At 53.3% G+C, this 12373-nt stretch overlaps 1 protein-coding gene across 2 annotated transcripts in view; it reads left to right on the top strand.

Moving 5' to 3' along the window:
• Nucleotides 1–223: 223 nt before the first annotated feature.
• Nucleotides 224–12373, top strand: part of LOC138522069 (antigen peptide transporter 2-like) — a 249280-nt gene continuing 237130 nt past the window's right edge. Inside the window, exon 1 of one of the 2 annotated variants that reach the window (XM_069635307.1) lies at nt 224–506. The gene's annotated coding sequence lies outside the window, so the exon portion shown is untranslated. The remainder of the gene's footprint in view (nt 507–12373) is intronic. The other variant, XM_069635308.1, reaches the window with a different exon arrangement.

Genomic DNA, 12373 nt, shown 5'->3' on the forward strand with positions numbered 1-12373 from the left:
CCGAGGCACTCTGCCCGCCCCCGGCTCCTCCCCGAGCTCCCCCACCCCACCCCACTCCCCGGACTCCCCCTGGCCCCGGTCCAGGCCCTGACAGGAAAATGAAAGTGAAAGGCCCCACCGCCTCCTCCCCCCTCCCTCGGCGCCCTAAGCCCGGCCCTCCCTGGTTTCTCCCCCACCCCTCCCTCGGCGCCCTAAGCCCGGCCCTCCCTGGTTTCTCCCCCACCCCTCCCTCGGCGCCCTAAGCCCGGCCCTCCCTGGTTTCTCCCCACCCCTCCTGTAGGCACCGCACGGTCTGGGCTTCCAACACCTGCAGCGCACAGAAGCGCGGCTTCTCAGCACACCCACCAGTCCGCTGTAGCCGGGCACGGAAGAGTCCCATCCCTGGACACTCCTCTTCACTTTACACCAGACAGTGGCGCCCCCTGCTGGACTGAGCCGGGAACACCTGCAACAAGGGTGCGCCGAGGGGGCAACACGGCAGAAAGGGGCGCCCCCCCCCCGCTCAGGTAAGTGCCAACTGCGCGCTTTCATGGCGCTTAAAACACTGATGATTCCGCAAATGAGGGTATGATACGGTGGTGCACGTTCTCTGCCTCGCTCGTGCTCTGCCCTCTGTGCTTTCTCAGACCCCTAGTGTCCTTTCTCTGCCTTCCCTGCGCCCCGCTTTCTGTGACCCCCTTTTGTTATTTCTCTGACCCTTTTCTTTTGTCAGACTCTCCTCCTGTTATTTCTGTCCTCTGCTGTTCTTTTCTCCCTTTTTTCTTCTCTGCGTTTCTTTCTGTGCTTTCTCTGCTCCCCACACGCTCTGCATTCTCTGCCCCCAACTTTATGTTCTTCCTCTGGCCCCCCCTCTCTCTCTCTCTTCTTTCTCTGACCCCCCTCGCCACCCTCTCTTCTTTCTCTGACCCCTCCTCCCTTCCCTTCTTTCTCGGACCCCTCCTCCCTTCCCTTCTTTCTCTGACCCCCGCTTCTCTTCCAGCGGTGGCCAGAGAACCAAAAAGAGGTCCTGGAAATAATGTTCAAAGTGGCCCCATATTACACATTTTCAGCAAGCCCAGCCCTTTTCTTATGGGAACATTTGGAAATACCACACAAAAGATGCCCAGGGTGCAGAGGCCTACTGGGTAATCTCCAGACCTCCCTATTGGCCAGTCCACCCCTGTCTGCGACCTCTCCCCCTTCTCTTCTTTCTCTGACCCCTTCTCTCTGTTCCCTGTCTCCTGCTTGTGTTGTTTCTCTGTTCCGCTCTTTTCTTTCTCTGACCCCCTTGTCAGGGACGCGGAACACGACCTCTCACCCCTTGACAAAACAGGAAGTGGCATCACATAGCATTGTTTCTAATTACACTCTAGGGAAGTTTAGCTCAGGGGTGACGTGCTCGCCTTGGAAGCAAAACGACACGACACAGAGCAACACAGGTTCGATCCCTATCAGAAAACCAGCCACATGCTGCTGGCCACAGCCCAGGAGCCTCAATTTAAAAACATTTTTTTTTAGTGGTAGCAATGGAAACCACAGGGGTAGCAAAGGAGATCTCAGGGGTCACAGGTGCGACCCCTAAATGACGTCCCTGCCCCTTGTTCTTTCTCTGGCCCCTTCTGTGCTTGCTTTCCCTACCCCTTTTGTGCTTTCCCTGCGCCCCACTTTCTGTGACCCTTTTTTGTTATTTTTTAGGTCCTCCTTCTGTTCTTTTCTGACTCCCTTTTGCTCTTTCAATGCACCCCCCCTGTTGCCAGGAGTGGACTGGCCTATAGGAAACTCTGGAGATTTCCCAGCAGGCCTCTGCATCCTGGCCAGGGGTGGACTGGCCTATAGGGAACTCTGGAGATTTCCCGGCAGGCCTCTGCATCCTGGCCAGGGGTGGACTGGCCTATAGTGAACTCTGGAGATTTCCCGGTAGGCCTCTGCACCCTCGCCAGGGGTGGACTGGCCAATAGGGAACTCTGGGGATTTCCCACTAGGCCTCAGCACCCTGGCCAGGGGTGGACTGGCCTATAGGGGACTCTGGAGATTTTCCGGTTGGCCTCTGCACCCTGGAGATTTCCCGGCAGGCCTCTGCATCCTGGCCAGGGGTGGACTGGCCTATAGGGAACTCTGGAGATTTCCCGGCAGGCCTCTGCATCCTGGCCAGGGGTGGACTGGCCTATAGGGAACTCTGGAGATTTCCCAGCAGCAGGCCTCTGCATCCTGGCCAGGGGTGGACTGGCCTATAGGGAACTCTGGAGATTTCCCAGCAGCAGGCCTCTGCATCCTGGCCAGGGGTGGACTGGCCTATAGGGAACTCTGGAGATTTCCCAGCAGGCCTCTGCATCCTGGCCAGGGGTGGACTGGCCTATAGTGAACTCTGGAGATTTCCCAGTAGGCCTCTGCACCACCGCCAGGGGTGGACTGGCCAATAGGGAACTCTGGGGATTTCCCGCTAGGCCTCAGCACCCTGGCCAGGGGTGGACTGGCCTATAGGGGACTCTGGAGATTTTCCGGTAGGCCTCTGCACCCTGGAGATTTCCCGGCAGGCCTCTGCATCCTGGCCAGGGGTGGACTGGCCTATAGGGAACTCTGGAGATTTCCCGGCCCTTTGTGAGGTAACATATTTTATTTTCAAATGTATTCTAGGAAAAGGATTGGACTTTCTGAAAATGTTTAATATGGGGCCATTTTGTAAATTAGTTGTATGGCCTCTTTTGGTACCCACTCTGCCCCCCGCGCCTCCTGCTTGTTGCTCGTTCTCTGCCCCCGTTTGGGATTTTTCTGACCACCCTTTTTTGTTCTTTCTCTGCCCTCATCTATGTCCCCAGCATGCACCTGCAGCCAGGAAGAGTGTCCCTGATTGGCACCCTTACAAGGAGGGAGGTTTGTCCTCTCTGGGCCCCTGTAGAAAGCACGAGTTGAAGGGTCAGGCAGGGCAGCCCTGGTGGGGTCCATGACAGGCGCAGCATAGTAGCTGCCGGCACGGGGTGTATGAATGAAGCCGATAACTCGCCCTTTGACCCTTCCCAAGTCTGCATTATTAATATATTTATTGAGCGTAGGCCTAGATTCAGGAACGATTCACAAGTCACATCAGGAACTAGACGGCGAGGGAAGCAGATCACAAGCGATCCTTAAAAGGGAGCCGGGAGCTAACGATGGTGCGTGCCGGGAAGGGCGGCCAATCCGGCAGAAAGGGATCGCCAGACTGTTAGGGGTTGCTGTTGGTACTCTTGTTCAGAAGAGAATTGCCTGGCATTTCGGTGCTGGACTGCCCTTGGGCAGGACAAAGACTGATATGTAGTGGACATTTCTCTTCTGTGAATGGATGGTGAGCTAAAGACTCTGGTTGAGACTCCAACCTTGGATATAGGCCGGTAGAGAGACACTCCCAGAAACCCCCTTGTTTGTGCATATTAAGTAGTTTGGGGTTTTCACCCTAAGTTACTAGGGTAATCCAGACGTGGAACCCTTGCTCACTGTTCTTAGAGAGGTACAGCTTCACCTCACTGACGAGGCCCAATGATTTCGAATGCCTGTTGGCACGTGTCGGACCACTCAAACGTTGCGTGTTGCTTTGTGAGGGCTCTCAGCGGCTCGTTCACTGATGCAAAGTCTTTTATATATCGGGTGCAATAGCTGGCGAGTCCTAAAAGGACTGTAAATCCGACACATTTGTGGGTGGGTCTGCCTCAGCGAGAGCAGCTACTTTCTCAGGGTCTGGTGTCATGCCTTGAGCTGAGAATACGTGGCCAAAGAATTGCAGTGTGCGCTTCCTGAATTCACACTTGTCCCTGTTGTGTGTGATGTGTGCCTCTTCCAGGGCCAAGCATACTCTTGTCAAGGTGTTATCAGGCTGTTCTTAATCTTTCCCAAACACCAGAATGTCGTTACTATCATTTAGGCAGGTGGGGATATGTTTCAGCCTGGAAGATTTCAGCGGCTAAGGAAACTCTGAAGCTTAGCTGTTTGTAATTGTAGAGCCCCAGATAAGTAATGAATGTCGGTATGTACCTGGACTCCTCCCTCCGTTCCAGCTGGTGGTAGCCTTTATTTAGGTCGAGCCTTGAAAATACGGTGGTGCCATTTAGCAGGTGAAATATGTCAGTTATTCGTGGGACCTGATGACGTTCTCTCAGACTGGCTTCATTTGGTCGTTGGCATGTCCACACATAGCCTGATGTCTTGTGAGTGTATTTTGGGAGCAGGGACAAATGTGGAGTGGGTCCCCTCGCCGGTTCGATGATGTCTGCGGCCAACAGTTTGTGCAGCTCTTCCTCTACTTGCCTCTGAATGTTCACCGGGATGCCCCGGTAGTGTTGGGCTATGGGTGGTATCTGTTTGTCTATATGTAGTTTGATCTGGCGATTTTTGAGCTTGCCCAGAACTTTGAATAGGGTGCGGAAGATTGTTCATTTTCGGCTGCCGGGCCGATGTATTTGTGGGCCATGAGTCGGTAAAGTACATGTATGAGACCCATGTCTATTTGCCGCCTTGAAGCTTAGTATGCATCAGCTGTCTGTCGCAGGTTCCAGCGCGTGCATGGGTATCCTTTTTTCCTGAGTTTTGTATTTACAATGCGCCATGAAGTATCCTTTACACAGAAACCAAGTTTTCAATCCATAGGGATAAATGTTCACTTCCGCGGGTCGGAGTTGTGGAGCCTGTGGGAGGTCGTTGTATACTTCCTCACTGATGACGTTTACCGTGGCTCCCGTGTCGACTAGAAATTCAGCTGCCTTGTTGTTCCCCAGTGCATATAGGTAGCCCTTTCATTTGGATGCGTCGCAACAAGGTTCTCTCCTTCTTGAGCAGTCTTCCGATGACGCACTGGACCGGCTGTCCATCTGTGATTGTTCTACCTGGTAATAGACGTACTGTCTGGGTCGCCCTTTGGGCCCGGAGCTTGTTTTCTTGCTTGAGCGCCATTCTGCTGGCATTCTTTCTAGTGCCCGCCCCCCTTCCACTCTCTCTCGGTGTCTCTGATGAGTATTGGCTTGCAGCCCTTGGGGGACTTTGTGTCGGTTTCTCTCTGCTTTGTGTCGGTTTGCAACTGCCCCCTTCACCACATGCTTGACTGCGGTACACAGCCTTGAAATGGTTGTCCCCTTGCTTGCTGAGCATTGCTGGCCAATGGCAGGACAAGTGCCTTCATGGGGAAATTCGTAGCCACATCGATAGCAGAATGGCTCTCCATTGCCTTTGTGCATTGGCATAGTGTCCATGTTGTGGACAGTCTGATTTACCGTGCCAGGCGAAGGATCTCTTGCAGTGATCGTGGTTTCTGGAGCAGCCGTTTCTGGAAGTCAGCGCATTCGCATCCTGCAATGATCTGGGGCCGCAATGCTTCATCGTTCGAGTAATTGTTGAAGTCACAGAACTTGAGCCGGATGCGCGGGCACATCACGTACGTGTCCATGGATTGGCCCTTGATCTGCTTCGTTGTGTGGAACACGTGGCATTCGTAATCCACATCGGTGTGGGGCGTGAAGTAATCAGTGAGTGCTGTCTTTAGATTGGTGTAGGTGTCAGTGGATCCACTGGGCAGTTTGTCCACTATGTCTCACATTGGGACCAATGGAGAGGGTGAGCTGGCTGTGCTTTCTTTCCTCGCTCCAGGGGTCCTATGGCTTTTATGTAGACTTTGCAGTCCCTCACCCATCGTTTCCACCTCAGGCCCAGGCGGCTGGTCTCAGAGAGATCAAAATGCATGGGCAGTTGGGTAACCAGGCTGTCCTGTAGCCCGGACGGTAAAACTGCAGGTGGGGTGATGGGTACAGTGAGATTTTCCTCATCCCCGACATGTTGGGGTTCCCTGATCCTTCTCACCTCGAGTGTGGCACGTGTGTCCTGCAAAAGGGTCACCAGATGGTACTTGCTGGCCTGGCAGCGTGTTTGCAGCGGGTCCTTGAATTTTTTTTTTTTTAATGTGTCCTTTGCTCAGTCCAAGAGACATGTTGGGGCACCGCTAATGGTGCAATGGGGAATGTAATGGGCGGGGAGGCACAGGCAGTGCACTCAACTGGTCATCTTGCAGGGTAGGCCGCACCCTCTTTGTCATGCAGCTTCACGTAGCTTCTTCTCGGCCGATGCTGGTATTTTGTAATGTTTCTGTCATGCCGCGGCGGGGATGGCGGAAGTGGAACCGCTGGCGGTTCTGTCCGCCGTAGCATTCCCCTCCTCGTCTTCTGCTTACCGCTCTAGTCATTGTACGCATTCGTGACCCGGAAGTATAAATCACTTCACTTCCGGGTCGCATACGCGTTGCAACGTTTCCAGATTCCCTCCTGACTTGCTGCCGCTCCCGTACCTGGTGATATTCCTGCCTTTCTGCCTTTCATTTTCGCTGTTTCCACACAGCTGTGTTCCACCCTTGTTCTGAGCCTTGTGCATTGCCTCGTCCTTGCCTAGCCATCTCTTCTCCGTAGTTCCTTTTCTTATTGCTTCAGCTTACCCCTGCCTCATCCCTTCCCTGTTTCCCTTCTTCCTTCTTTTTCTTCCTTTTTTCTCTCAATTGGATCCTCCTCCTGATAGACCTGTGCCTGCCTATCGGATTGCCTGTGTATTACCCCTTGTGTCTATATTGGATCTACCTTCTGCCAGACCTGTGCCTGCCTATCGGACTGCCTGTGTATTATCCCTTGTGCCTATTTTGGATCTACCTCCTGCCAGACCTGTGCCTGTTTACCGGACTGCCTTTGGTTCAATCCTTGGTTCCATTATTGGTATCTCTGCTTACCAGATTCTGTGCCTGCCTTTCGGATTGCTCTCCCATCAGAGAACTCACCTCCTGTGATCATCCACCTGAAATACTACATCTAGGGTTTTTTGTGCCTTCAGGCTTTTTTCCCCCTGTGAGGCGTTCTCGGTAGGATAACCCCCGTTGCCCCTATTTAGTGGCACGGTGGCATCCTATCGAGGGCGTCCTTATCTTCACAAGAAAAAAGAGAAGCCTCCACGACATAAGGACGGAAAGATCAAGCAGAAAGAGGAAGGTGAGGAGTTGGGGGAAGGGGGAGAACTCAACTTTTCATCAGAAGAAGAAAACATAACAGACATTAGTGACAGTTTGCAACGCCAACAAGAAACTGAGATGGCAATCCCCCAGCAAGTTCAGGAACTTATAGCCGCCGTCCAAAACCTTAATTTGGAGGTTCAGAACCTTAAGGCAACCAACGCAGCATTGCAATTAAGAATGAACGGGAGCGACCCTCTGCAGACCTACCTTCATTCCCTTTGGTCTCCGGCAAATTTGATGGATCGCCGAAACGAGTCAAGGAGTTCTTAGATGCTTGTAATCTCCACTTTTCCTTCCGTCCGCAGACCTTCACATCGGATCATGCCAAAGTAGGATTCATGATTACCCATATGACGGGTAATGCCCTGGCGTGGGCCACCCCTTTGGTTAACCAACCAGATCCTGTGCTGCAGAACTATAATGATTTCAAGACCCTGCTGCTGCAAACATTTTTACGCACAGAAAGTACTTTTTTGGCCTCTGAGGACCTCTTAGACATCTGCCAGGGAAATACAGATCTTCTCTCCTATATCACTAAATTCAAACAGATAGCCGCCGAAGCTGGCTGGCAGGAACAGGCCCAATATACCATCTTCCGTCGAGGGTTGAGAGAGGATCTCAAGGACGAACTTGCACGTATCGACCGTCCGTCCTCCTTTTCGGATCTCATCACAGCCGCTCTTCGGATTGATTTCCGGCTCTCGGAACGACGGTCAGAAAGAAAGAAGAACAAACGCTACAGTCTCTCTCCATTAGAAGCCCAGTTGCCTTCTTCTCTACCACCTTCACGTCAAAGCAAAGAGGAACCGATGCAGATCGGTACTGCTCGTGCACCACTCACCCCGGAAGAACGGAAGAGACGAAGGAATGGCAACCTGTGTATGTATTGTGGAGCCTCTAACAATTTGTTACGGAACAGTACCTACGGTGTTATGTGAACCTTCAACAGGACAACTGGGTTACTCTACTACCCCTGGCAGAGTTCTCCTACAATAACTCTTTTCAGACTACTCTTGGTTTCACCCCTTTTTTCTGCAGCTATGGCTACCATCCCCGGTCTATACTACCGGTCTCTAATATCTCCACCTCTTTACCCACAGTTGATTCCACTCTCGCCTTGCTGAAAGACGTTCACCTGCAGGCTAAACTCAACCTTAGCAAGGCTCAAATGAGATATAAGGACCAGGCCGACAAACTTCGGAAAACTGTACCTGATTGGGGGGTAGGATCTCAGGTCATGTTGTCCACCAGGTACCTACCGAGATGGGCACACCCTTCCAAACTCTCCCCTAAATTTCTGGGTCCATACGAAGTCACCCAAGTCATAAACCCGGTGGCCTTTCGTCTTAAACTACCCAAAAGCCTTCAGAGGGTCCACCCGGTGTTTCATGCCTCACAACTTAAACCATTTCATGCAGATATCTGGTCCCGTAAAGGGAAGGAAACTCCCTTGCCTGCTACTTCGACCCAGGAGGAATTTGAAGTAGCCCAGATCTGTGACTCCCGGTACCGCCGGGGAAGGCTGGAATACCTAATACGGTGGAAGGGGTATCACTGGTCGGAAAACTCTTGGGAACCAGCCTCTCATGTGCATGCCCCACTCTTGGTCCGAAGGTTTTTTCACTCTCATCCGGGTAAACCGGGTGGAGGCCTCCCTAGGAGGGGGCATACTGTCATGCAGCGGCGGGGATGGCGGAAGTGGAACCGCTGGCGGTTCTGTCCGCCGTAGCATTCCCCTCCTCGTCTTCTGCTTACCGCTCTAGTCATTGTACGCGTTCCTGACCCGGAAGTATAAATCACTTCACTTCCGGGTCGCATACGCGTTGCAACGTTTCCGGATTCCCTCCTGAGTTGCTGCCGCTCCCGTACCTGGTGATATTCCTGCCTTTCTGCCTTTCATTTTCGCTGTTTCCACACAGCTGTGTTCCACCCTTGTTCTCAGCCTTGTGCATTGCCTCGTCCTTGCCTAGCCATCTCCTCTCCGTAGTTCCTTTTCTTATTGCTTCAGCTTACCCCTGCCTCATCCCTTCCCTGTTTCCCTTCTTCCTTCTTTTTCTTCCTTTTTTCTCTCAATTGGATCCTCCTCCTGCCAAACCTGTGCCTGCCTATCGGATTGCCTGAGTATTACCCCTTGTGTCTATATTGGATCTACCTTCTGCCAGACCTGTGCCTGCCTATCGGACTGCCTGTGTATTATCCCTTGTGCCTATTTTGGATCTACCTCCTGCCAGACCTGTGCCTGTTTACCGGACTGCCTTTGGTTCAATCCTTGGTTCCATTATTGGTATCTCTGCTTACCAGATTCTGTGCCTGCCTTTCGGATTGCTCTCCCATCAGAGAACTCACCTCCTGTGATCATCCACCTGAAATACTACATCTAGGGTTTTTTTGTGCCTTCAGGCTTTTTTCCCCCTGTGAGGCGTTCTCGGTAGGATAACCCCCGTTGCCCCTATTTAGTGGCACGGTGGCATCCTATCGAGGGCGTCCTTATCTTCACAAGAAAAAAGAGAAGCCTCCACGACATAAGGACGGAAAGATCAAGCAGAAAGAGGAAGGTGAGGAGTTGGGGGAAGGGGGAGAACTCAACTTTTCATCAGAAGAAGAAAACATAACAGACATTAGTGACAGTTTCTGGCAGGACGTGTGCAGGCCGCTCTGTCCTTCGGGCAGCGACGCAGCACTGTGTGCACCTACCCACCAGATCCCCGATCCGGGATCGCGACTTCGCATGAGGACACCTGCCTCGTCGCCAGTTTAGTGTCCCCACCTGGGACGACAGTATGCGCTACGCAAGCCTGGCTCCCACACTGCTCCCAACCCAGCGCGGGCAGAAAAGCGGAGCAGAAACCAGGAGCTCTTAACATGGTGACTTTATTATATTCTACCGTTACTCCAACTGCCTCAACTCCCCTCAACTCCTGCCCCTTGCTTTTGTCTTACTTTTGGTTTCTTGTCCTCCTCTGCCTCCTGTGCTGTCTCTGCCTCTTGTGCTCTCTGACCCCCTTTTAGCCCCCCATCTCCTTTGCGGTCTCTGCCTCCTCTGCTACTTTTGTCTCGTCTTTCTTTTGGTGTCTCGTCCTTCTCTGCCTCCTGTGCTGTCTCTGCCTCTTGTGCTCTCAGGTGCCTTTTCAGTCCCCCATCTCCTGTGCTGTCTCTGCCTCTTGTGCTCTCTGACCCCCTTTCAGTCCCCCATCTCCTGTGCGATCTCTGCCTCCTCTGCTGCTTTCGTCTTGTCTTTCTTTTGGTGTCTCGTCCTTCTTTGCCTGCTGTGCTGGCTCTGCCTCTAGTGCTGTCTCTGCCTCTTGTGCTCTCGGATACCTTTTCAGTCCCCCATCTCCTTTGCGGTCTCTGCCTCCTGTGCTGTCTCTGCCTCTTGTGCTCTCTGATCCCTTTTCGGTCTGTGCTCTCCCTTTCTCCTGTGCGGTCTCTGCCTCCCATGTAGTCTCTGCCTCTTGTGCTCTCTGTTCCCTTTTCAGTCCCCATCTCCTGTGCTGTCTCTGCCTCTCATGCTCTCTGATCTCTTTTCAGTCCCCCATCTCCTGTGCTGTCTCTGCCTCTCATGCTCTCTGATGCCTTGTCAGTCCCCCATCTCCTGTGCTGTCTCTGCCTCTCATGCTCTCTGATCCCTTTTCGGTCCCCCATCTCCTGTGCTCTCCCTGCCTCCTGTGCGGTCTCTGCCTCCCGTGTAGTCTCTGCCTCTTGTGCTCGCTGTTCTCTTTTCAGTCCCCATCTCCTGTGCTGTCTCTGCCTCTCATGCTCTCTGATCCCTTTTCGGTCCCCCATCTCCTGTGCTCTCCCTGCCTCCTGTGCGGTCTCTGCCTCCCGTGTAGTCTCTGCCTCTTGTGCTCTCTTTTCCCTTTTCAGTCCCCATCTCCTGTGCTGTCTCTGCCACTCATGCTCTCTGATCCCTTTTCAGTCCCCAATCTCCTGTGCTGTCTCTGCCTCTCATGCTCTCTGATCCCTTTTCAGTCCCCGATCTCCAGTGCTGTCTCTGCCTCTTGTGCTCTCGGATACCTTTTCAGTCCCCCATCTCCTGTGCTGTCTCTGCCTCTCATGCTCTCTCATGCCTTTTCAGTCCCCCATCTCCTGTGCGGTCTCTGCCTCCTGTGCTGTCTCTGCCTCTCATGCTCTCTGATCCCTTTTCGGTCCCCCATCTCCTTTGCTCTCCCTGCCTCCTGTGCGGTCTCTGCCTCCCGTGTAGTCTCTGCCTCTTGTGCGCTCTGTTCCCCTTTCAGTCCCCATTTCCTGTGCTGTCTCTGCCTCTCATGCTCTCTGATCCCTTTTCAGTCCCCCATCTCCTGTGCTGTCTCTGCCTCTCATGCTCTCTGATGCCTTTTCAGTCCCCCATCTCCTGTGCTGTCTCTGCCTCTCATGCTCTCTGATGCCTTTTCAGTCCCCCATCTCCTGTGCTGTCTCTGCCTCTCATGCTCTCTGATCCCTTTTCGGTCCCCCATCTCCTGTGCTCTCCCTGCCTCCTGTGCGGTCTCTGCCTCCCGTGTAGTCTCTGCCTCTTGTGCTCTCTTTTCCCTTTTCAGTCCCCATCTCCTGTGCTGTCTCTGCCACTCATGCTCTCTGATCCCTTTTCAGTCCCCGATCTCCTGTGCTGTCTCAGCCTCTCATGCTCTCTGATCCCTTTTCAGTCCCCGATCTCCAGTGCTGTCTCTGCCTCTTGTGCTCTCGGATACCTTTTCAGTACCCCATCTCCTGTGCTGTCTCTGCCTCTCATGCTCTCTCATGCCTTTTCAGTCCCCCATCTCCTGTGCGGTCTCTGCCTCCTGTGCTGTCTCTGCCTCTCATGCTCTCTGATCCCTTTTCGGTCCCCCATCTCCTGTGCTCTCCCTGCCTCCTGTGCGGTCTCTGCCTCCCGTGTAGTCTCTGCCTCTTGTGCGCTCTGTTCCCCTTTCAGTCCCCATTTCCTGTGCTGTCTCTGCCTCTCATGCTCTCTGATCCCTTTTCAGTCCCCCATCTCCTGTGCTGTCTCTGCCTCTCATGCTCTCTGATGCCTTTTCAGTCCCCCATCTCCTGTGCTGTCTCTGCCTCTCATGCTCTCTTATCCCTTTTCGGTCCCCCATCTCCTGTGCTCTCCCTGCCTCCTCTGCTGCTTTCGTCTTGTCTTTCTTTTGGTGTCTCATCCTTCTTTGCCTGCTGTGCTGGCTCTGCCTCTAGTGCTGTCTCTGCCTCTTGTCCTCTCGGATACCTTTTCAGTCCCCCATCTCCTTTGCGGTCTCTGCCTCCTGTGCTGTCTCTGCCTCTTGTGCTCTCTGATCCCTTTTCGGTCCCCCATCTCCTGTGCTCTCCCTGCCTCTCATGCTCTCTCATGCCTTTTCAGTCCCCCATCTCCTGTGCTGTCTCTGCCTCTCATGCTCTCTGATCCCTTTTCGGTCCCCC

The sequence above is a fragment of the Ambystoma mexicanum genome, chromosome 13, assembly GCF_040938575.1.
Source record: "Ambystoma mexicanum isolate Mex_15411 chromosome 13, UKY_AmexF1_1, whole genome shotgun sequence".
Taxonomy (NCBI): domain Eukaryota; kingdom Metazoa; phylum Chordata; class Amphibia; order Caudata; family Ambystomatidae; genus Ambystoma; species Ambystoma mexicanum.